The following is a 25028-nucleotide window of genomic DNA, read 5'->3' as shown; positions in this document are numbered from 1 at the left end:
CACACACACAATGGAGTATTACTCAGCCATAAAAAAGAATGAATTCTTACCATTTGCAACAACATGGACGGAGCTAGAGAGGACAATACTGAGTGAAATAAGTCAGTCAGAAAGACAAACACCAACCAGATCATATGGTGTTTTGTGTTATGATCTCATTCATGCGGAATTTAAGAAACAAAACAAGCAAAGGAGAAAAAAATGAAAGAGACAAACCAAGAAACAGACTCTTAGTATAGAGAACAAACTGGTGGTTACTGGGTGAGAGGGAGGGAGAAATAGGGGAGGGGGACTAAAGAGTACACTTAGCACGATGAAAATGAAATGAAATGAAATAAAATAAAATAAGATAATAAAATAAAATAAAATAAAATAAAATAAAATAAAATAAAATAATAAAATAAAAAAATGAAAGAACTATAAGCAACCTCAATGTCCCCAAACTAAAGGAATTATGGAATGTCCATAAACACAATATTATATACTCATTACAATTACATTCAAAGTGTTTACATGAGAGAACACAACACAATGTTAGGTTTAAATTTTAAAAATTATGTGTGTAATATGATCTCAACAATGAAAAGAGGAAAAAATCCTAATAACAACAGCATGTACATGGATGGGGAGAACACAACAAGCAGTATTTCAGGGCTGGTGATGTCAGTAGTGGTTGTTACCCTTCCCTACGCATGCTACTCTATGCTCAAGGTTTTCTATAGTCTTAGAAGACAGGGTCTCTACCAGCTCATCACGCTCCCAGCACTGCACTCCGCACGTACTAGGTACTTAGCAGTACCTGTTGTTTAAACGGAAAGCCAAAGGAAAAAATTAACATAGGAAAATAAACACATGTACACATATACATACATATGTAAATATACATGTATGTGGGTGGGTGTGTCGGTATAGACTTGCAAACACAGTAGCAATATTAAAAAGGTTAAGAGGGAAAGTAACTTTTCTGCAGGTATGTTTATACTCATAATCTGTAAAAAGCAGGGTAGTCTGGGTACTGCAGGCCAGGGGAACAAGAAAGAAAACATTCAGAAACTTGCCAAAAATATTTTTTTAATAAAATCAGACCATGTTGTAATTTTTGAATTGTTATCTTTGTTCTGATCAATATACACATGAACAAAGAAAAGCACCCACCAGCAATTAATACAGAAGGTCACAGGGGGCAGTTTTACTCAAGAATGCAAAGAATGTCTCCTTACGTTTCATCCTGGGGGTAACTGATAAGAAACTAAAGACTTCACCGAATAGAAAAAGACCGTCTTTTCTCACTAGCCCATAGCACAAAACCAGATACAAGTTTTTAAACTTCCTGTTTTTTTAATCTTTGCAGTTATTTTTAAGTCTGATGTTTAAATTCCATAGTTTAAGAGTCATCCACTCTTAAATTCAATACCATGTCTTCATTCATGCAAAAGGAAGCAGTAATATTGTTTAGAAAGAAATGAGGCATCTACGTGTCCTGAAATTACTGTTTGAAGGTTTCAGCACAGTGAAAGCACCACTGGATTACTAATGGATATTAAAAGGCATTAATTTGTTTAGAAAAAATGCAGTATTTAAACAGAAAAACTCTCCCAACCACCTTTGTTGAATAGAAACAATGTTATCAGTACATGTTCCTAGAAACTCACAGAAGATGGCACTTTCATAAATATGAGGGAAAAAGGATTTTCCCCCATTTGATACTAATCCTTGGTACATGTGAAAGTACTGAGCAGAATGTTCCACTCAGACAGATCAAGGCTCAAAGTATATAACTGGGTGAGGGCACGAATTTCAAATAAAAACCCTAACCTGGAAAATACAAAGGCCAACCAGAGCCATTTTTTGTTTCCTGTGGATAGGAAAGGATTGACTCCAGCACGCTATGGCCAACAATCTGCATCATCTCCACTACTCACAAAGGAGATTAGGAACTCAAATTCTTCAGTTAATAGATTATCTCTGAGTACTTAACACTTCATATGCAATACTGTGCTAAGTTCTCCTTTAAGAAAGCTGGTAAGAACCGCATTTATTCAAAGAATCAATCACTTCTACACTACAAACAAGCCTACACACATTTTGATACTTGTTTTCCATACGTAAAAAAAATTCTATACGAAGGAGAAGAGTCCTAAGCAATTCAATGTGACCTTGTTGTACGTAAATCTATAAAACCGGTACAGGCCAAGGAAAAAGGCTCCTTCCCTACACGATTCTGGTACACTTTCCCTTATCTTAGAATATCATCAATTCCCAGGTCTGCTCAATTCTGAGGTGAGCGTTTTGCAAGGGGGGAAAAAACACACTGTGAAAAACATGCCTTTCCTACCTTGATGCCCAATTTAGCAACACTCAAATTAGCGATCCTATTCAGCTGACTGAGGGGTAAAGAACTGGAGAGAAGGAAAAATGAAGCAGGAGAAACACATGTTTTCCTCTTCTGTCATTACCGTTTTTAACCTAACGTGTCTCTCAAAGCGTTTAGCTCCATGGTGATGGGAGCAGGCGAAAAATATAGAAACACTGAAAGAACAAATTCCCTCAGAATATTTTAGGGTTTCTAACGCAAAGCTTACCGTGGAATTACAGAGGCATACTAAGTTGAAAATAGATTCTTGTAACTTAGTAATGATGTAAGACGAAGAATCTTTCTTTATAATAGCTTTTTAAAAATCTGCTACATTCCCTCCTCCCCCCACCCCCAAATCAGCCATCAACTTGATTTTTTTTTGCATAGTAATTTCCCAAAGTAAAGAATATAAAAGAAAATACAGGGCTGTTTCAAACAGTGGGTTTCAATTTTGTCCCCAAGGGGACATGTGGTGACATCTGTGGTTACAACTGGGGAGCAGTGCTACAGACACCCAGTGAGCAGAGGCCAAGGGACACTGCTGACATCCTCTCCACCTAAGACAGCCTCCATAACAAAGAATCATCTGGCCTCAGGTGCCAGGGTCCAGAGGTTCAGACCCTGGTTTAGGAGTATCATTAACAATGAAATGCAACAATTTATAATCACCCACGTTCCAAACCTTGTCCCTTAGGTCAAACAAGTGAGGAAAGGCTCCCAGGCTCTCTGCACTGCCCGCACACTGATGGACATGATGGTTCTACTTTTACTCTCAGGGCACAGTCATGACACCTGCTATCAGAGGGGAGGTAGCCACTGAAGGACTTAGGAACCGAAAAGAAATATAGGCATAGGGAAATATATTTGCAAATAATCCTGAAAAGGTTCTGAAAGAATTTTAACTAACATAAAGCAAAGGATGATGTCATTAAATGAAATTACATCAATGATATTCTATACATTTTGTAGCAGCAATGACAGATAGCCCCAATTTCTACTTACTGATCCTTGCTTGCTAAAAAATTTTCCCAAATCCTCTTTCCCTTCAAAGTTTTAATTAGATGCCTTGAAGTAATTAAGTTTATTCTTTACTTCAATTAATAATATTTCCTGCATACCTATCTACTCTGTGAACTGTTCTTTTTTTTTTTTAAAGATTTTATTTATTTATTAGACAGAGATAGAGACAGCCAGCGAGAGAGGGAACACAAGCAGGGGGAGTGGGAGAGGAAGAAGCAGGCTCATAGCGAATGAGCCTGATGTGGGGCTTGATCCCACAACGCTGGGATCACGCCCTGAGCCGAAGGCAGACGTTTAACCGCTATGCCACCCAGGCGCCCCTCTGTGAACTGTTCTAAAACCTGAAAATAGGCTGGTAAACACAGGGGAAAGCTGTCACTCAAAGAGCTTGCATTCTAGTAGGGAAGTGCAAGAACAAGAAAATCAATAAATAAGATAAAGGTCAGAGACCGAGAAGTGCCATCCAGAAAAAATAAAATTAAAAAGTAATACGGTCAAGATGGCTGGTTGGCTACTCTCTCATCAGTTGGGTGGTCAAGGAAGGCCTCTCTGTGAAGAAGCCATTTAAGATAAGAAGACCTAAATGTCAAGAAGGAATCCGCTACCCAAAGGAAGGACATTCCTGAGGTGCCTGGGTAGCATAGTTAGTTGGGTGTCTGACTCTTGGTTTCAGATTGGGTTGTGATCTCAGGGTTGAGGGACTGAGCGCTCCCCATCCCCCCCAAAATAAACAAACAAATCTTAAAAAAAAAAACAACAACAACAAAGGAAGGACATTTTAGGCAGAAGGAAGAACAAGTAGAAAGACCCTAAAATATGAACAGATTTAGCATGCCCAAAGTAAAGAGAGCCTATATGGCTGGAAGGGAGGGGGGTGACTTGGGGTATGAGAGACAGATGGCATCAGTCTGTAAGGAAGCTTGGGAGACCTTGGTAAGAGCAGCATGAAGTGGCTGCAGGGCTCCACAGCCTTGTCTTGTGACATGACCGGGCACGAGATGCACGCGGCGTGCATTAAGGTGGGATCAGCATAAATGGAGAGAAGTGGACAAGGCGGTGTTTTTGAAGGTAGAGACAACAAGGCATGCTGAGAGATTAGATGTTGGTAATCCCCGACATACTGTTGGATGTAGAATGCAATGAATCAAGGGTGACTCTTCAATGTCTAGATGGGTGGATAGTTCTGGGTGGATGAGTCTCCTGAGAAATTCGGAGTGGCAGAGAAGCAGGTTTAAAGACAGGATGGCCAACCACGCTGGTCGGCCTGGGACTGAGAGGACTTCCCAGAAGGTGTTAAAACTGAGAGTCCTGAGATGAAGATGTTTTTAACCTAGAAATAGAAATCAAGACATAGAAATCAAGAGTTTTGTGTTGACCCCTGGACGTCTATGTGGAGATATTGGGGAGGCCACCGAAATATAAATCTGAAGCAAATCTGAGCTGGAGACAGAGAAGCAGGTATCACAGAGATATGTGGATGGCAGTGAAAGTCACGGAATTAGATGACATCTCGGGAGAGAGGAGAAGAGGCCCCAGGACAGAGTTGGTATTTCTCTTTTTCCTGGATACAATCCAGTTCTCTGCCTCATGGCCACTGCCTTACAGACTTCACACTCCATGTCTCTGACTCTCACTTTCCAGATCTCCCCAGCAAATCAGAAACACAAAGTAAAATGCACATTTCAGACACTTTGGGCAAGGCATGTCTGCTAAAACCCTCTGCTCTGACTTCCGTCATGCTACCCTTCTGAGCTCCTCTCCTGAGTCACAGAAAAGCCCAAATGTATAGAATAGGTTTCTCGTCCATCCTGTCCCGTGCCTTTCCCAAAGCTTCCCAGGAAAGAAATCCACTATTGCTACAGACAACTGTTTGGCCTCTTTCTCTTACTCCCAATCTCACCTCTTCCTTTTTCCAATTATCTTCAACAAAGATGAACTTCAACTTTTACAATCCCAAACTCTCACAATTAAAAAATAAAATTCTCACAATTGAGGAAAAGGAATACAGAGGCAAATAAGTAAACAATAGCAACTCTCCAAGGGCAAGTTTCAGCTGAGAGGGGCCCACAGTTCAGTGCATTAGTCTCTTTGAAAAGACTCCTAACAACCTAGGCTGGGGCTTCACTTGGGTACAGTGGCATTCAAAAAGGGAACAATTACCAGGGTGACTCAACAAATGGCCCACTTAAACTATGGGATTAACACAATGTGTCTGGTGACCTAGTTCAAGTAACTAAATAGAAACCTCCCGACTGGCCAACTTGTGATCGAAAATATCACGTTTGCAGCTGACCTTGTCAGATCTAACTCTATCTGGACAATCTGGGCAGAGAGAATAAGAGGATAAATAAAACATCGGAAATAATCAAAAGAGGTCCTATGGCTTGGAAAGGCCATAGCAAAATTACCTGGCTTCCCTGGGGGACAGCCCCTCCCCTGTGAGGGCAAGCAAGCATCCTGCTTAGGGAGAACAAGACTCACGGCGTAACAGGGGGTAAAAAAAAAAGATGATCTCTCACAAAGAAGGCTCTGCCTAAAAGATGGTAAGATAACTGAAAAAGTAGGATTCAGAAAGAAGTAATCAATGAAAATAAATTATGCCTACAATACCCCAATCTACTGATAAATGGACCCTCCATTGTGAGGCCCTCTGTAAGGCCAAGGGAAGCCACTGTGACTGTCCTTCAGAAGATCTTCCCAAATCTTTCTCCAGCACTGCAAAACATTCATACTGTTTTCACTATGAACTCTTATTAGGTATAATAAAGGTGAAGTTGTTTTTAAGATTTTATTTATTTATTTGAGAGAAAAAGCAGGGAGAGGGGCAGAGGAAGAGGGAGAAGAAGACTCCCCGCTGAGCAGGGAGCCCAGTGCGGGCCTCGCTCCCCAGACCCTGAGATCATGACCTGAGCCAAAGGCAGATGCTCAGGCACCCAAAAGTAAAGAATTTTTAATCATCTGTTAAGAAAAAGAACAGAAAAAACAGACTTGAGTTTACAACAAGAACAATAATAATACAACTTCTGAGGAGTACGGCTCAATAATTGGTCCTGGTCACATAGTTTAAGCAATCTCTCATTGTCTAATCATGTCTTTTCATTTCATTTTCATACTGAACACCAAATTTATTTTATTTTTAAGAATATTAGAAATCTTTACATCCTAGTGCAAATTATATTTAAAAACTGATTCTCCTGTTGACTATATGTTGATAACTGCATTTTTAGGCACTTAGAAAACCACAATAAAACGTACATCCATATACACCGATTTTATCTGATACGCAAATACCTTCTATAATCAGCACATTCCTCTCTGTAAGTATATTAAAAAATCCATTGGTAATAAAAGATAAGTTCTTCATCTTTCAAAGAAATTTCAATTTTGTAAATGACAGAAACTCAGGGAATAAAATGCTGGTAACAGACTTTTCATTACATAATTGGGTTTACAGACTTCTGACATGAGGCTTAAGCACAGGAAAGCTATACAGACACGTTTAATGGATACTAAGCAGCATACATTTGCCTGAAAGAAGAAATATATAATTCAATTTGTATATATTTAATACATTTAATTGCCTCATCTTCATGCCAGTGAAATCGCTAAACAACGCTTCATGTATCTACTCCATTAGCATTAAGACACTATTCATAGATTTATAATTTAATGATCTGAAAATATATTAGTCCTTAGTTGGTACCTCCTTCAAGAAATGTGTTCTGTGGGGCACCTGGGTGGCTCAGTTGGTTGGACAACTGCCTTTGGCTCAGGTCATGACTCTGGAGTCTCGGGATCAAGTCCTGTGTCGGGCTCCCTAATCAACAAGGAGTCTGCTTCTCCCTCTGACCCTCCCCCATCTTGTCCTCTCTCTCTCTTGTTCTCTCAAATGAATAAATAAAATCTTTTAAAGAAATGTGTTCTGTGGCATCATTATGGCTCTACAGGGAGAAGCAGAGCTTTTTAATAAGAGAAGCATTCTGACAAACAAAGGAAAAGAAACAGACATTGTTTGGACAAAGAAACAGAATGAAAACCCTAGGTAGGAATCTTGAAAAAGTGTAGCTCACGACCATTTGCTCATCAAGGATAGAGTTGGCTCTGCCATCAGCAGCAAGCCAGGGAGCCATCCTACTGTCCAGTAGCTCAGAGGTAAAGGAGCCCTGCACGGAACATTCCAACAAAAATAAAACGTCCTGGAAAATTAATACATTCCCAAATTATTTTCATAATTCAGTTAATTAAAAAAATCTATCTAGTAATAAAACACAGGATACATATAAAAAACAAAGTTTTCAATGAGTTCATTTATTCAAAAAAATTGTTTCTGATGCATATAAAATTCTACAGTCTCTGAAGATAAAAAGCAAGTTACTACCATCAGGTGCTAAAGAACTATTAGGCGAGCTCTTTACATAAAACCACAGAGGACACAAAACTTAAGGAGCATAGTAATTCCAACACCTGTGCTTCTGGCTAGACGTGGAAACTGCCTGGGGATGGACACCACTGAGAACAGGTGTGACCACATGCAGAGAAATAGAGAACCACCCCTCATCTCGGGTGACTGCACAGTAAGAAGGGAGAAGCAGTGCTGTCCCCTCCCCAGGAGGCCTTCTCTCTGACCCCCAGACCAGGTGAGATGTCCACCCCTGCCGAGGGATTCCAAGGAGCCATTCATTCTTTGGAAGCACTCCTCATGCTTTTAGGGTGAGTTCTTTGGGGGGCAGAGACCAGGTCTCATCAACCTGTAGAGCCCCAGACACCAGCACAGTTAGCCACACTGTACCTGCTCAATAAATATTTGATAGAAGAATAAATGAATGAGAAGAAGAAAAGCCAGTGAAGGAGAAGCTATTTTCATGGAGGTAGGAGGATGAAGAAAAGGAAGACGAAGAGAAGGAGGAGAGTCACTTTGGAAAAATGAGGCAGAAAACAGAGAAGAATAAGGGCAACGCAGCACAAATGTTACAAACGAAGGAAACTGCAGGAACATGTACACTGAGAACTCCATACCTGGAAATAAGCAGATCAAAGAATTACAGGGCTTAGCCACTGTATAAAAAATTTAGGTATAAGCTGAGCAGGGAAACACTGAATACTTTTTTCCTGAGATTGCAAAGAAGGCAATATTCCATTCTTACCACTTCCAGTTAGCCTTATACTGAAAGTTCTAGCTAGTTCAATAAGGCCAGGAAAAGCAAATCTTCACAAAAGGTATAATCTTTAAAAGGTATAAAGATGGGAAAGGAAGAGGTAAAACTGTAATGATTCAAAGATACCCAGGATCATATATGTCAATAATTCTATAAAACACACATGCATATAATATTAGAACCAGCAAAAGAATTTAGGAGTTTTGCAGGTCAATATACAAATAGCAAGTGAACAACTGGAAATGAAATTTTAAAATATCATTTACAGAAGCATAAAAAAATCTCACATACCTAATGGAAGATATGAGAAACCTCTGTATTGAAAACAACAAAATGCTCAGAGAAATTAAGTGGCGAGTTTTGTCGATGAGAAGACTTAGTATTACCAAAATGTCTACTCTCTGCAAATTGAAATTTAGGTTCAGTGAAATCCCAATCAAAATCTAGCAAGCTTTAGGGGCACCTGGCTGGCTTAACTCGTAGAGCATAGGACTCTTGATCTTGCAGGCATGAGCTCAAACCCCATGTTGGGTATAGAGATTACTTAAAAAAAAAAAAAAAAAGTCTAACAAGCTTTATGTGAAAAAAAGGCAAGTTGATTCTAAAATTTACATGAAAATTCAAAGAATCTATAACAGTCAAAACAATTATAAAAATAAGAACAAAGTTGGAAGACCTCACTATTTGATTTCAAAACTTATAAAGCTATGATATTCAAGACAGCGTGTAACTGGCATAAGAACAGACAACAGACCAGTGAAACAGAAGAGGGTCCAGGAATAGACTCACACATATATGGGCAATTGATTTTCAACCAAAACACCAGCTCAGTTAATAGAAATGTCTTTTAATAAATGGTACCATATATATATATATATATAGTATGTGTGTGTGTATATAGTATGTGTGTGTATATATATACATATATATATACACACACACACACATACACACACACATATGGGGGAAAAGTCACCTCAATAATTACTTTATTTCATATACCAAAAAGATTAAAGTTAAGTTATCAAGCTAAATGTAAAAAACCCTAAAGCATCTTTAAATAAATATAGGAAAATATATTCCCAATACTGGACAGGCAAGGATTCCTCAAATAGCACACAGTAAAGCACTGACCATGAAAAATGATAAATTTAAAATAAAACCTTCTCAAGAGGCACCACATGTGTGTCTATGTTTATATGTATCTTTATTACTTAAAATATATATAATATGTATTTAATATATATTTAAAATCTTACAAATAAAGAACTAAAAGATAATTCAGTAATAATTTAGAAAAACAGTCAAGACTTGAAAAAAATATACTCTGCAAAAAAAAAAAAAAAAAAGATACATAAATGGCCAAGAAGCACATGAAAAGGCCCCAAATTATTAGACTTCAGGAAAAAACAAACGAAAATCACAATGAGATACTGTTTCACACTTAGCCCACCAGAAATGGCTAAGATGAAAAACAAAACAACACAAAATCTGGCAATACCAAATGCTGTAAGAATGTGGAACAACTAGAACCTCATGAATTGCTGGTATCAAACGGCACAACCACTCTGGAAAAACAGGTTAGTGGTTTCTGAAACAGCAAAACATGTATCTACTCCATGATCTAACAATTCTACTCCTGGGTATTTACCCCAGAGAAATGAAAATACATACCCACAAAATGACTTCATAAGGATGCTTAGAGTGGCCTTATGCATAACAGCCAATAACTAGACACAACCCAAATCTTAACACTTGAGGTCTATGCATTTTATTTGCATGTATATTTTATCTCAAAAAATAAAAACAAAAATCTTGAAGACAAAAGGTATAAAAGAATGGTGACATAAACCTGCCCTCCCCCACCCTTGTCTTCCCCGTGCTGGAAACAAGAAAGGATGAGAGAGACCTGAGACACGTGGGAAGGTCTGTGCTGGACAGAGAAAGAGCTGGAGGCTGTTCACAGGCAAAGAAGGGATGAGTGGGGAGAGATGGAAGGACATAACTAGGGGTCAACATCTGGAAGGCAAGAGGCCCCTGGGCTGGACAGGATGGAGGGGTCACCTGTGGAGAGGAGCGGAGCCTCACAGAGTGTGAAGCATGGAGAACAGAGAAATGAAGGAGCTGGGAGCTGGGAAGTAGGCTTGCTCCGACGCTGCCTTTGTCTCCTCCGTCTCCTCTCTCCCAGCAGTCGGTCCCCAGGTATGCGGAATTCTTCTATGCCATCTGATGGAAAAGGTATGAAAGGAGAACCGCAAGGCAGCGTGCGCAGCAGCCATACTACCCCGCTACCCGACTAAGAGAATGAGAGAGTATGTGGCAAACGGCTGGAATCTCTCTTGTTGGAATGAAGCATGCATTGTGTCAACATGGATTATCTTTCACAGAAAGAAGTACGCAAGGACCCATCTGTTCCCTGCCCTTCCAGTGACTTGTTTTGCTACTTTTAACAAATAACTATGCAGTTAGGCCTGTATTTACTTTCCTTCAAATGGAGATATCACAGACTAATAAACTCGAGAATCCTCAGGTTAGCCAAACATTCTCAATATGGAACATGCTCTCTAGGTTGATTTACTCACCAATAGATGGAACTTAACATTTAATAAATGGCCCAATAAAAGAGCTAATTCACCTCATATGGCGTAGTGAATTATATATAAATATATATATATACACACACACACATACGGACTAGAGGTGGAGACAAGAAATTGCTTCCTTGTAACATAAACAAGTCTGGTTGCTGCGAAAGTTACAACTTGGGACTTTCTTTTCTCTGTATGTTTGAGTACTCTTGATTTCACCCTAATTCCAATTGTAAATGCCTCAATAATTAAGTTTAAATATCATCTCTCTTTTGAAGGAGGAGACTTCTATGCTAACAAGAGTTTAAACTGTTTTCATCAGGGTCAATCAAGTGTTTCCATGGCTACCTTCTTTTTTTTCCATTCGGCCAAGACATCACTTCCAAGATAACTGATAACTTTTTTGTTAGCCTAGCTATAATACCGTGCTTTAAAAAAAAAAAACCCAAAATGCCTAAAAACAAATTCTATGAATCAACTTTATCACAGTCTTTCATAGAATTCTATTTCAATCAATATGCAGACTGTCCCCCAACATATGATGGTTCAACTTAATGATTTTTTGACTTTACAATGGTCCAAAAGCAATAGAAAGCATACTTGGAATTTAGAATTTTGATCTTTTCCCGGGCTAGTGATATGTGTTAAGATCCCCTCTCCTGCTGCTGGGCAGTGACACGATCACGAGAGTAAACAACCAGTACACTGATCTCCATTCTGTAACCACACAACCATTCATTCTGCTTTTCACTCTCAGTACAGTGCTCAACAAATGACACGAGAGCTTACACACTTTATTGTAAAACAGGCTTTATGTCGGAGGGTGTTGCCCAACTTCAGGCTAATGTGAATGTTCTGAGCATGTTTACAGCAGGCTAGCTAGGCTGAGCTCTGATGTTCAGTAGGCTGGGTGTATGAAATGCATTTTGGCTTGGGCGATTTTCAACTTAGGGTGGGTTTACCGGGATGGAAGCCCTCCCTAAGTCGAGGAAGATCTGTCTATTGTAAAGGAAAGAACCTACAACGCTCCTCGAATCAGGCAGTCTTAGAATACACGCACTCATCGGCCCATTCTCCGCCCCTAGGTCAAACATGCCGCGGAGAGCCGGTGACTAGTGTTTGGAAATAACCCCAAGAGGCCTGCCGAGGTAAACTATCAGCGCTCCCACAAATGTCAAATCCCCGCCAGTCAGCGCAGGTTCACCCAAAGCCAGGCAAGCATTGCTGACGGGGCAGTTGCTGCGAAGGCAGAAAGAAGCACCTGTCATCCGCCTGCAGCCGTGACGAGGCGTCGTCCCAACGAAGGAGGCACCTCGATCAGACACGATCTGCACGGCATCTCTTCACCCACAGCGGCTTGAGGACGTAAAACAGACAAGAACGGTTCTGCTTTGCAGTTCCTCCGGAGAGACAGGACACAAATGTCTTTCTCCCCCTCTTAATTGTCCTTGCAAGTTACACGTTCTGTAGACCAGGTCACGCATCTCTCAGTCAGAACAGTCTTTCACACGGATAGGTACCAACTGAAAAGCCTGAGGGCAAAGAGTTACGCCAAAACAAAAAGCAATATTCTATACGAAAGCTCAACCACGGCAACAAGTCCATCTGCCAGAGAAGCCATCCCCCCTGCTGAACAAGGAGACGGAGGCTCTGAAACCATTTTTCACATGGCTGGGAACTTCATGGTCATTGCCAACAGACTATTACTGCCATATACGAAGGGCAGTGACTCCTGTATTTGTAAATATTGTGAAATGTCAGAAACTCACTTTAATGCAATATACACTACAACATTTGTTCAATATGGAAATCATTTTCTTCTGCAAAAGGTCCAGGCAGATAAAAAATAGTGTCATCAAGAACTAGTTATTCCCTGGAAACAGGATGGTCAAAAGTAGCCGGTTCTCAGATGGAAGGTCATGAACTGAACAGGATATTTACAGTCACCCACTCTAGCAGAGAATAATAGTAATGACTATTTATGATACTTCTCCTAGTTATGATACTTTACAGTTTCCTAGAGAGCATTTTTGTATTCACTATCTCGTTTGGGAAAATGGGCCAAGTCTATGCAGGACTACAGAGAACACCCCAGCATCAAACAGACCATAGGGCCTTAGGAAGCTCACAGAAAAACAATGTTCTCCTCTGCCTGTACAGGAAAACAACTAACAAAATTGAAATAATTGCATCTTCTCTTGCGCTGAAGAACAGCCGAGAAATAGTAACTGAGAAACTATTTTATAGATCATCGTGTTCCCCCAGATTTGAAACACCACATTCCTGCAGTCAGTAACACACTACACTCAATAATCACGACCAAAAAAGGAGTCTGCAAAACAAAGACGAACAACTTAAGAAACCAGACTCTTTCTTTCTTTTCTTTCTTTCCTTTCTTTTCTTCCTCTCTCCTTCATCTTTGTTGTTGTTTTTGAAGCATGGAAACCCGGAAGAATGGGCCTACTTTGCCTTTTGTATCCAAAGATAGCAGAAAACAGACACAAACTCTTCCAAAAAGCACCACGACCCTGCCTCTACCCTGTAACATTAGGAAGAAAGTGAACTTGACAATGAAGCTTAAAGACCTGGTGAAAAGGATAGAGATCAGAGGCAGCAAACTAGAAAAGGCAGAAGAGAAACATTCAAGCATCCAGATTGTGTCCTTCCAGACCTGACAGATTAACTGCCTTTCTGGCCAAGGGATTACCCCTAATCATGATTCTGAGCTGTGGTTTCACACCACCTCTAGAAGACTCCAAGACTCAAAGAATGTGACAAGATTTCAGAACAAAATTTTAATTCGACCAATTTACGGAGGACAGTGAAATGTCAGAATGGCTGGAAATCACCTCTCTGGGAACTAGACCACAGTGTACCCTCTTATCTTGAAACCTGAATAACTTCTCACACTTTTCATTCCTTTAAAGAAAAAAAGAAAGATCTAGGCATATTAACAGTTGGGAAGAAGATTCAATTTTTTAAAAAAAGTGCTCCACTCATTTCCTAGCCCTCTCACAGAATTAATGAAGGAGGAACTCTTCTAGTAGCAAATTAGAATGGCTATTTTACAGACTATTTTTTTCCCGCTAAGTCAGCAAGTCAAACTTTCTATTAACTGAGCATCTACTACTACAAGGGAAGAAAAAACAACAACCCACCACTGACAAGTGAACAATTGCTCAAAAGCTGTCCTCAGACCCTGGTCAGGAAATAGTGGCTACCTGGTACAAATGACGTCAACAGAAAAAACAGCTGATGGAGTAATGGTAGAGTTAGCAATTTCCCTTTGGTGATTTACTTTTTAGACTACAAATTCCTCACCCGAACTCTTTACTCTCTAATTTTTTTCCCAGATCAAGTCTACCACTCCATTCTTTACTTGAACTCGATTTTATTCTCATCCTCCACTTAGAAAAAGTCAAACCGATTCACGTCTACCTCTCCCCCAACCCAGTCTCCATCTCCATCTCTCTAGCTCATCCGAAAAGGAGAAAGAAGTGGAGGTGGAGAAGGAAAAAGGTAGATTGCTCTAAGGAACAAGAAGATTGAGAGGCCCACTGAAAATGACTTATCCAAATCCTTTCCAAAAAGAGATTACACTGGAATCATATCTAAAAACAAAAAACTCCTCAAGCTGTCCTTCTGTGGAGTGGTAAACTTAATAAAATCAGGAACCCACTGACAGATAGTCTTTTAACTTGTTAAGAGCATAAGTAGCAAATAAACAAATGGGGAGGGTTCTTTATTTATTTATGGCATTAGCACTGGGGCTGAGAAAAGTTGCCTGAAATAAATCTAATGTGTGCTATCCAAGAAAATCAACTGACACACAATCCCAGCATTGTAGATAAAAAGACAATGGTTCGGGGGCACCTGGGTGGCTCAGTCAGTTAAGTGTCTGCCTTTGGCTCAGATCATGATCCTAGAGTCCTGGGATGGAGCCCTGTATCAGGCTCCTTGCTCAAGGGGGAACCTGCTTCTCCCTCTGCTGGCCACTCCCCCTGCTTGTGCTCTCTCTCTCTCTCTCTCTGACAAATAAATTTAAAAAAAAAAATCTTAAAAGAAGACAATAATTCAGAACTACTGAACATCATCGTGTGATATCTAAATGCCCCACAGGTAAAAAGGTAGAAAAGATAAGATTATTATTTATTAATGACTTTTAAAAACAAATTAAAATTTGCTTTCTTCAACCACTGAAATACAAAGATCTCAATTTGGTGCTTAAAACTAAAAACACATTGTGACATCAATGAACCTAAGTCTGAGTGTTTTCCAATAATACAGACTTCTCAAGTAACGTAAAACCTGGCAATATTTGCCTAATAGAATCCTGTGGTCTTTCAAGACGCTGCAATGGCAACAGTGAAACCTGCCAGCTGCTGCTGTGTAACAAAGAACATTCTCACTAACCTCCCAGCTTCCGCGTTAACACTCTCTCAAAAATCCTCACTCACTTCCAGGGGTGAGCCTCCCAAAGAATTCCAGGCTAACATTTAACCAGACGCAGCACCAAAACTGAATGATACCACAAAATGCAGACTTCCTCTAAAACAACTTTTACACTCTTCACTTGGAAGAGAGGCCAAAGGACAAAGCTCTCATCATTTGTTCTGTTTACACCACAATGGCTTCAGGACAAGAAACCAGGGGGGTCACTGCTGGCCAACGGGCTGGAGCACATCACTGCTCCCGGAGAATGCCTCAGTTAAGGACACTTGAAAGCAGCCCACTGGAAGCTGAGAGGGCTGTGGCATACTGAGCTATTCTGGGCCTCCAAGAAGGAGGCCAGCAAACAAATGCTCAGAAAACTATCACGACACCACAAAGGACAAACACTTTCAGATCCAGGGAGACGTCTGTTGCTTGAGTTTTTGTGGTGTGATGACTTGAAAACCAATCACCCAAGTTATTGTAAACCGAAGCCTGGAGTGGGATAATCAGAGGTCCCAGTCAGTGCAGAACTCCTCGGGCTTGCAGTGTCACGCTGCTCAGCTGTGTGAAGCTGGTACAGGACAGGGAAGGGGGGCGGACAGACGAGGCACATCAGAGAGGAGGCAGCAGGGGACAGATATGCCGTATTGAAAAAAAGCAAGCCCAGGAGAGACTCTGACATTCAGTCATCCCTGGAGAATTCCCACGTACAGCCTTCGGTTGCCTGACTTCTCTCCTATCTGTCTATCAGGGGAGCAGAAGGCATTTCTTTTAAAGGCATCCTATTCTTCTACTCTTTCCATAAAGCAGCTTATTTCACAATACTCCTTCACTTAAAGAAGAAAAACAAGAAACGTGCCCCACTCAGGAAAATCTCTCCCTAAAAATGGATGGTAGCAAAAGGTAACCAGTGTGGGCCCCAGTCCAGCTATCTCCTTACCCCGCGATGAAGCAACAACAACCTGTGGAAATAAAACACTGGCCGCAGTTCAGATGATATTAGGTTTACCACGTACGACATAGAGGTATTTCAGCGTTTCTGGGTGCCACTACCTTCTGTCAGTCTTTTATTCACAACTGGGGTGAGGGATTTATCCCTGTTTCAATGGTGTGCTCTGTGTTCTGTGAGAACACATTATTAGCCAATGTTAGTAACAGCTACTTCCAGATGGTACGATTCTACATGGTTCTCATTTTCCTTTCTATCTTTATTTGTTTTTACATTTTCATAAGCATGTATTGTTTTTATTAAATTTATTTTTTAAATATGCTGGGAGACGGTATTAGATGTGATTTTCTTCATGTTTTGAATAAATACAACTGAATGGATGTTATTCCAAATGATCATCAAAATACAAGTAAAGGATCAAATTATAGCAGCACTTACTGCTGGGCCTTGGCCTAAATCTTTACAACCAGTAAGCTCTACACACTTGCAGAGCATGGAGATCAACTGGTACCGCCATCTTTAAATAAAGCCTTTACGTAGTACAGGGGGTACATTATCAAATTTTAGGAATAGGGTCAAATATCCAGACAGAAACAGAGACAGCTGGTCTATCTTCACACACAGTTTAGCAGAGTTCTCCAGATTACAGAAGGGGCACCTAAATAACCCTCAGACCAGACTAATTCTATTTAATTAGTCTGAGAATTTAAAAAAAAAAAAAAAGATGAGATGGGAAGTGTTCATCAGGGATTAGCATTCACTCAGAACACTGAGATTTCATTTGCACAAAGTTAGAAGGCATCTGCTCCTGAGGGGATAGGACAGAATCAAACATAAAACTCGTTTAGGTATTTTTATATTCATTAAGAACTTTGAAATTCTTAACTGAGGTTTTACAAATCATTGCACCCATTAAACAAGAGGTACTGACTGCCATGGAAGAAATAATTTACAGAAAGTTATCTGGAAACCATAAAGTGATGTTAAATTCCCACTAGAGATACACCTTTCATGCCCCTCTGTTTATGTATTGGCTAATGACCCAATTATTTACACAATATGCAAACTAAGGGTAATAAGACTGGGTGATTTGTATTAGTACTGAGGCATGGTCTCTTGGCTCCTAATTGCAGAAAGAGATTAAGTGAAAGGTTAATTGGGTACTAAACAAGTCCTCGTGACAAACAGGATCACAGTTCTTCATGAACAGGCGTTCTTCATAAACATAACCTAAACTGCAAATATGAAGGTCTTTGTGATTTCTTTTAGGGAAAAAAGCTTAACTAACCACATAATACAGAATTTTGTCAAGGGTGTTCTTGAAATACTTCACCAGTTTCTTAGAAACTCACTCTAAAATCTACCAACTTAATTCAGCATAAGTGCTACTAATAATTTTATAATTTGAACACCTGATTTTCAACAACTCCAAAATGAATGTGGCAATGTCCAACAAGGAGCAATGCCCTAAATGAACAGAAACAACCTAACTCACATGCTTGTGCAAAGATACCCACAGACACAAAACAGTAGCTACGCCCACAAAATACAAAATTACACGGTGAGCGGTGGCTTTCTTCTACTTCCTGTCAAAAGATGTGTTCCTACGTGATGCCCATTTGCATGTATTCCAAAATGAAAATAAAGATTTATTATATATTATATATAGATTTATTATATATTATTATATATTTATTATATATTATTATCAACAGGTCAACTCACATTACAAGTTGAAAATCTGGTTTTTTTTGCTATAGATTAGATAAATCTGCTTGTCCTTTTCTCTTTAGAGCAGACACAGTAAGATAGTAAGCACTGGGCAAAACCCCTAATGCACCATCAGAGAAAACCCAAAAGGAAAAAAAATTAAAAGGCTTACTTTCTAAATAAGTCTTCTTCTTACCTTTAACCTAAATGACTTATAGATGTCCACCAGTTGAGAATGAATATGATAATTTTCAAGTTTTTGCTACAAAATAAGTTGAAACAAAGTACACTTATTATTTAATGAAGATAGAAAACAACTTTCACCGGCTTCATTGCCAGGTACCTAATAGGTCTCAACAAGTCTGCTTACCCTTCATTTTGAGAAAGGGAAGAAAAGGATCACAAAATTCTATCCTAAATATGAGAGACACTGATGAGTGGGACAAGTTAGAAGGAAGCAAAATAAACACAATATAAACTTCTAGGATTCCCCCCAACCTCAGTTGTGGTGTGGAGTTTAAGCTGAGGCTCCAGACAACAAGAGAGCCCTGGATTCCCCTTCCTGAAAGACAGGCCAACAGTTCACCAAAGGTCAGGATACAGAGTTTGGAGGAAAATTCTAAAGCTAACCCACACAATCAAAACTGTTTTACAAATGTCGACTACTAACTGCTTTCTGTCCACTTCCGCGATGTATATGTATCCTCTAGAGTCCTTTCAAACTCAAAGAACAAGTCTCCCTTTCTCATTCCCTCAATCAGAATAAAGAATAGAAAACATTTAGTAGCATTCCAGATAATTTGTGCCAATTTAGATGATTCATGTATTGCTTTCCCAGACTAAATGGTCTATGGCCAGTGCTTTCAAGTCAACAACGGTGCGGAAAGCAAGACCTAATTATAGGTCTGAGTCACTTGTCTAGCAGTTCTCTCAGCCCCATGGACCATCCCCCACAAAGGCACCATTTCATTTTGAGGTATAAAATCAAGCCAAGCCTACCAATCCCTTTATATAAAAAAATAAATAAGAAGATACCATTCCACACACACACAAAACAAAAACATCAGTTCACAGTACTGATTTCTCAAAGAAAAATTTCAACCACCTTCTTCCATTAAAAAGCAACTGCAACACTCAATTTTTAAAATAAGAAAATGCACATAAAACATACTACAGGGTTATAATGTAAATATCTTGCATTTCTTGTGTTTATATTTGACCTGACGTACAACATGGCGCATGCAATCTTGAATTCTGGTCATCTTCCAATGGGAGAGTAGCTCTTTTCACAAGGGTCTCATTGATTGGACGTTTCCACTGATGGCTATAATCTTCTCACACTGGCAACATTTTAATTTAAGATCCTGGGTCCACATTGGGGGAAAAAAGCTAAAGATAGTTACATCTAAATAAAATTAAAAGGAGGACCCGTTCTTTGAACAACAGAAAAATGCACGCACACAGCACAAAAACCCCAATTTGATTTCGCAAAAAGATATTATTGTTTTCCTTCCTGTAACGTGTATACAATATACATGAATTTAGGGGAAATATCTTCTGAGCTTACTTTTTTTTCCCCACACGTCAAACATTTAAACAAAAATAACATCCTGGGGAAAAAAAAAAGGAGAAAGAAATTCTCTTCTGATTGTCATAAATCTTTCTCTGACACTTTATCAGTAATTATGTCCCCACGTTGAAAGGATTAATGATCCCTGAATGGAAATGACTATTTAGTTCTGTGGAGGCCACATTCCAAACAAGAACAAAGGGTAATATGAATCCTCCAAGAGCAACAGAAGGAGTTATTTGATTGCAGAAGTTAAATAACCTAAGATCTATTTCCAACAAGAACGATACAAAATGATCTCAAAGACTCAAGCTCGGGTACAAAAGGAAATAACGACACAGCACCAGGGACTGAGGTCCTGTGTTTCAAAGTACCGTGCTTCCCAACCTGTTCACAGGAGTGGATGCCTCTTCTGGAACGGCTGCCACCGTACAAGGAACAAACTGACGATTGAGAGTGCACAAAAGTAAATTTTGTAGGTGTGATGGCAGGAAAAGGCAGATTTACCTAAGTCTGCCAAAAGCCAGCATTCTGAGCACAGGATGACTCGAGCTATTTAAATAAAAAAGCAGCCGACAGGCCACACTAGGAAATAGCCCAAGGATGACAGGGTTGGTCCCACACAAGCCAAGCCTGCACGGGAGGGCAGAAGCAGGTGAAGAAAGGGAACTCACTAGCAGACCAGACACCGATTTAGGAAATAAGATAAAAAGCTGTCCACATGTTGATTAAACTCAACAATTTAAAGTCTAACACATTTAGTATAGATCACTGGGATGTCTAGTGTCACAGAGCAAATTTATGACCTCTTTCCATGATCCTGAATTTATTCCCAACTCTCTTCTGTGATATTAAAGAACAAATACATAGAGTATCTACTCTTACCTGAAGTTAAAAAGCATACCAAAAAAATCATACTACACAAATGTGATTAAAGTACAGACAAATGCATGGAAAAAATAAGGTATAGGATGAGGATAGTGGTTTCTCGGAGGTAGAGAAAGGCACTGCGTTTAGGGGGCACGACCCTGGATTTTTTACTGTTCCACAGAACTGGTTAACATTCCATTTCTCTAGAGTATTACAGGGAGAGTATACATGGGTATTTGTATTATTCCTTATACCATTGTTTTTACATTTGAAATATTCATATTCATTTTTGAAGGACAAAAGCAACAAGGCCTCAGGAGCCTGGGCACAGGCTGTCCTAAGAAAACACAAAGAACAGGCCCATGCTGCCATATACACACGGAGACAGGAGCTGGTTTTCAGGCGGGTAGGCCAAGACCCTTTTCAGAGTTCACAGCCCAAGAGGGTTGATTAAAAGGCAAAACCTTCCGGAGGGAAAAGAGAGTGAAAGCAATAGATTTTATGCTCCTGTCTTTGAACACTAACTCACTCTCTCAGTGAACTGTTCAGAGTGAAGACGGTGCCAGTCAGCACGAGCGCACCCTGCCAGTTTAACTGAATGGTATTATTTTGCCTTGCTTTGCAATTACTCCCACATTCCCCAGGGAGAAACTAATGGATTACTAAAAATAAAATGGAGATTAAGTGAATCACTTAGGATGTTTTGGCTCCCAGTGTAAACTGGCTTCAACAAAAAGGAAATGCACTGGCTCAAAAGCTTGGACTTCTGGAGACCTCAGGGCTCACTTCTCTGTCCTCTGCCCAGCGCCGCTTCTTGCTCAGGCCACAGCCACAGCCCATCTCATGCCAGAACAGAACATCCAGAGGAAGAGAAAGCGAGGCAGGCTCTTCCTGTAGCCATCTGTGGTATGAGAAGACTTCTGCCAGAACCTCTCACTGGCTAGGACAGGATAACCCGACCATTCCTGAAACCAGTCTTCTGTCCAGGTAACGTCCAACACTGGCTGATGCTTTACTGGTGAGGGGTCAGTCATGGACAAAGCAGGGAGGGGCTTGCCCCCAACCAGGGCCCTGCCCCGGAGCTCCTATGTGCCAGATGGATGGGATGCACAACGGGGATCCCACCCTAATGTCCTCCCTGCTGGTAGTGACTGGGCATAGCCTGAGCAGGACTGTGTTTATCTGAAGATGAGATTAGTCAGCATCATGATGAATTTATATATAAAGCTACAGACTCAAAAAGTAGATGACCAAATGAATCGATCCCTTTGAGAAAAGATTTTTAAAAACCTTGTTTCTAGGTTTCCACTGCTCCCATGAGAAACTTAAAGACACAAAGTCAACACATTTTCAAGTATGTGGGTCACAGGAAGTGCAGTACAGTACTTACCATATTCTCGGGCCATGGCTGCAGAAATTTAGACAACAGCATCCATATTAATAGTGAATAACCTGAAAAGAAAAATAAAAAATACTTTTAAAAAAGTTTAAAAACAAAAAAATAGCTAAGTGCACAAGAATTTCATTAAAAGAAAATAGTTGCAAAAACAAAAAAAGTTTTATCTTTTTTCTGAAAGTGGCAAACCACTTTGTAAAACTGAAACAGAAACACAATTATTAAATGGACCTCAAAAATCATGTTGTCTATCCCCTAGAAAACACATCTACCCTGTTTGAATCACTGCAAATTAAAGTTAGATAAACAGCTTCAATTTCTAAATTTCTAAACTCAGGGCTACGAGGGAATAGGTCTCAGAATAAATACACATATTGGATTCAAATATGTGATACTGCATGTTTATTTAAACTTTGAATATTCAGAATACCATGGAACACTAGAGAAAGACACCCACAGAACCAGGGACTCCAAGATCCTGGAAAGGTTTTGAATATTCGAAAGTGAAAGATTAGAACTTTGTCTCTATCCAGACCTTAGGACAAATAACAGAGCAAATCACACTCTTAGTTAAGAAGGACTTAAAAACATAAAAATTGATCTCTGCTATAATATTTCCTGGGGATGGTGTGCCCTGACAAGGCTGAGGGCAGGTACTGCCCACGTATCTACAAATACCATGTCTAATTTCACCTTCCTTAGTGTATATAAGGTGTGCCAATGTTGTGGGCATTCATTAGTTTGTAGGGAAGAAAATAACTTTTTCTCTATCTATCTTCTCATATTCAGTTTCTAGGGGCCTGCTAATTAAACTGACAAGGACAAATTAACAGAAGAAAAGGTGTAAGTTTCTTTACAGATGTTAATATTTTTAATGGGGATGTCACAGAAAACAAGTAAAAACCCAAAGAAGCAGTTCGACCCAGGGGCTTAAATACCATCTTAATAAAGGGCAATAAATTGTGCAGAAGTGACTAGACAGGAAAAGGGGACTGGGGCTCCTAAGGATGATAAATTGTGGAAAGACGACCAGGAACTATATGGTAGATAGGACCCTTTAGTAAGATTATGCGGACCCAAGTTCCTCTAGTGATTAGAATGGTTCTTCTCTTCCTGGTATAGAGATGTGATGCATCTTTACAAATGGAAATTTATGCCCCCATTTTCAGGCAGGAAGGGGGAAGGAAAGAGAACCCTTCTTGCATCTGCTATTTCTCAATTTCCTTCACTCAAAATAATCCTTGTGCAAGTGGCATATTTTGGGGTGGCGTATTCTGATCATCTTCAGGTTCACAGAAATGAAAACACCATTAAAAGCATAATGGCACAAGTCTCAGGACGGAAGAAGATATGTGCAGTACATATATCCATCAAAGGACTGTTCAAAATCTATGAAAAACTCAGATAAAAATGCAATACAAAGGCCACCTAAACAAGATACCCAAATGGTCAATAAGCATATGCAAAGGTACGCAACCTCATTCATTACCACTGACTACAAAACAAAGCCACAATGAGATAAAATGGCAGACTGATTAAGATGGCTAAAACTGAAAGTCTGAGGATACCAAGTTTTAGGATGTGCAGCAATTCAGCTCTCTACACTGGTGGTGGGGGAGTGAGCCAGAAAACAGATGAGGAGAATCTAATGAAGCAGAACAGAAACTTACAAAGTAGCCCAACAACTCCATTCCCAGGGGAATGCGGAGCCCGGAGTGCACACGCATAGCCCCAAAGACACACTCCATAATTGCCAAGTATTTATGTTAATAACCAAAACTCAGTGACAAATTGTTGAGTATTCAGATAATGAAATATTTTTTACAGCAAGGGTCAGTGTGCTTTTTCTGCAAGGGTCAAACAGAAATATTTTTGGTTTTCTGGACCATATAGTCACGGAGCCCTGTTGCAACTACTCAACTTTGCATCTGGAGTACATTTACATAGACATTATGTAAATGAATGGGTGTGGCTTGTACCAATAAAACTTTAAAAAACAAGCAGCCAACCCACATGCTGTAATTTGCCTGCTACATGGTAATAAATATAAATGACTCATAACTAATACAACAACACAGATGAATCTCACAAACATAACGTTGAGACAAAGAAGCCGGACACATGAGAGAATATACTAGATGATCCATTTTATGAAGTTCAAAAATAGGTAAACCTGTGTAAATTAGGATAATAGTTACCTCTGAGGTGGGAGGAGGGGTAAGAAGATATGAGAAAGGGGTGGGACAGGGAATTTGGGTGCACTAGTAATACTGGATTCCCTGATTTGAGTGGTGGTTTCACGATCATGTTCAATTTGGGAAAATTCATCAAAGGGCTCACTTATAATTTACTTATCTTTATATGTGTTACACTTATATAAAAAAGTAAAAAGTTGTTTGTTTGGTTTTTTTTAATAAATAAAGAATACAGGCCAGGAGCATAAGTGGATGCTTTCTCAAAGCCCAGGCTCCCTGAACATCAACTACTCTGAGCAGCAGCAAGCCCTGAGCCCCCACAACGCGCCATCCTGCAGCGGGCACATCCTAGTGTGATGTCTGCCCAGCAACCCAACCTTTGCTCGGAGCTCCAGGTGGGGCTGTGGCTAAGGAGCGCTGATTAGACAGAACACACATCTGGAGGGAGGGAGGAGAGTAACAGATGGTGGATGGAGAAACTGGTGGAAATAAGCCCCACGTTTTCATATCATCTGCTGGATAATCTATACACGGAATAAAAGTCACATGAGCAGCTTAGAAACACAGTTTGGAAGGTCACTGAATGTGCCCTTTGGCAAAAAATAATGACATTTTAAAAGCTAGATAACTAGGGCTCTTAGAACACTGCTGAATAGATTCGTTTCCAGTACAATTTTTTCCAGCTTTTCCAGTTGAGGAAGCAAACCTGACAGATAAAATAGTCTTGACTTTCTAGGTCTGCATACTTCAAACAGTTTCTACACCTTGTCTTCGTCTTAACCAT

General features: G+C 39.8%; 1 protein-coding gene across 8 annotated transcripts in view; it reads right to left on the bottom strand.

Annotated features, from left to right (window-relative positions):
• LOC117795977 (signal-induced proliferation-associated 1-like protein 1) overlaps positions 1–25028 on the bottom strand; it is a 242094-nt gene that overhangs the window by 31775 nt on the left and 185291 nt on the right. For 6 of the 8 annotated variants that reach the window (XM_034642448.1, XM_034642444.1, XM_034642449.1 and 3 more), the window contains one exon: positions 22044–22105. The gene's annotated coding sequence lies outside the window, so the exon portion shown is untranslated. Of the gene's footprint in view, positions 1–9928; positions 12653–18224; positions 19578–22043; positions 22106–25028 lie in introns of those variants that run through there. The other 2 variants (XR_004620183.1, XR_004620182.1) reach the window with 2 other exon arrangements.

Source organism: Ailuropoda melanoleuca, chromosome 14 (genome assembly GCF_002007445.2).
Source record: "Ailuropoda melanoleuca isolate Jingjing chromosome 14, ASM200744v2, whole genome shotgun sequence".
NCBI lineage: Eukaryota > Metazoa > Chordata > Mammalia > Carnivora > Ursidae > Ailuropoda > Ailuropoda melanoleuca.
The sequence above is the reverse complement of the archived record's forward strand: the minus strand, read 5'-3'. Positions and strand labels throughout refer to the sequence as shown.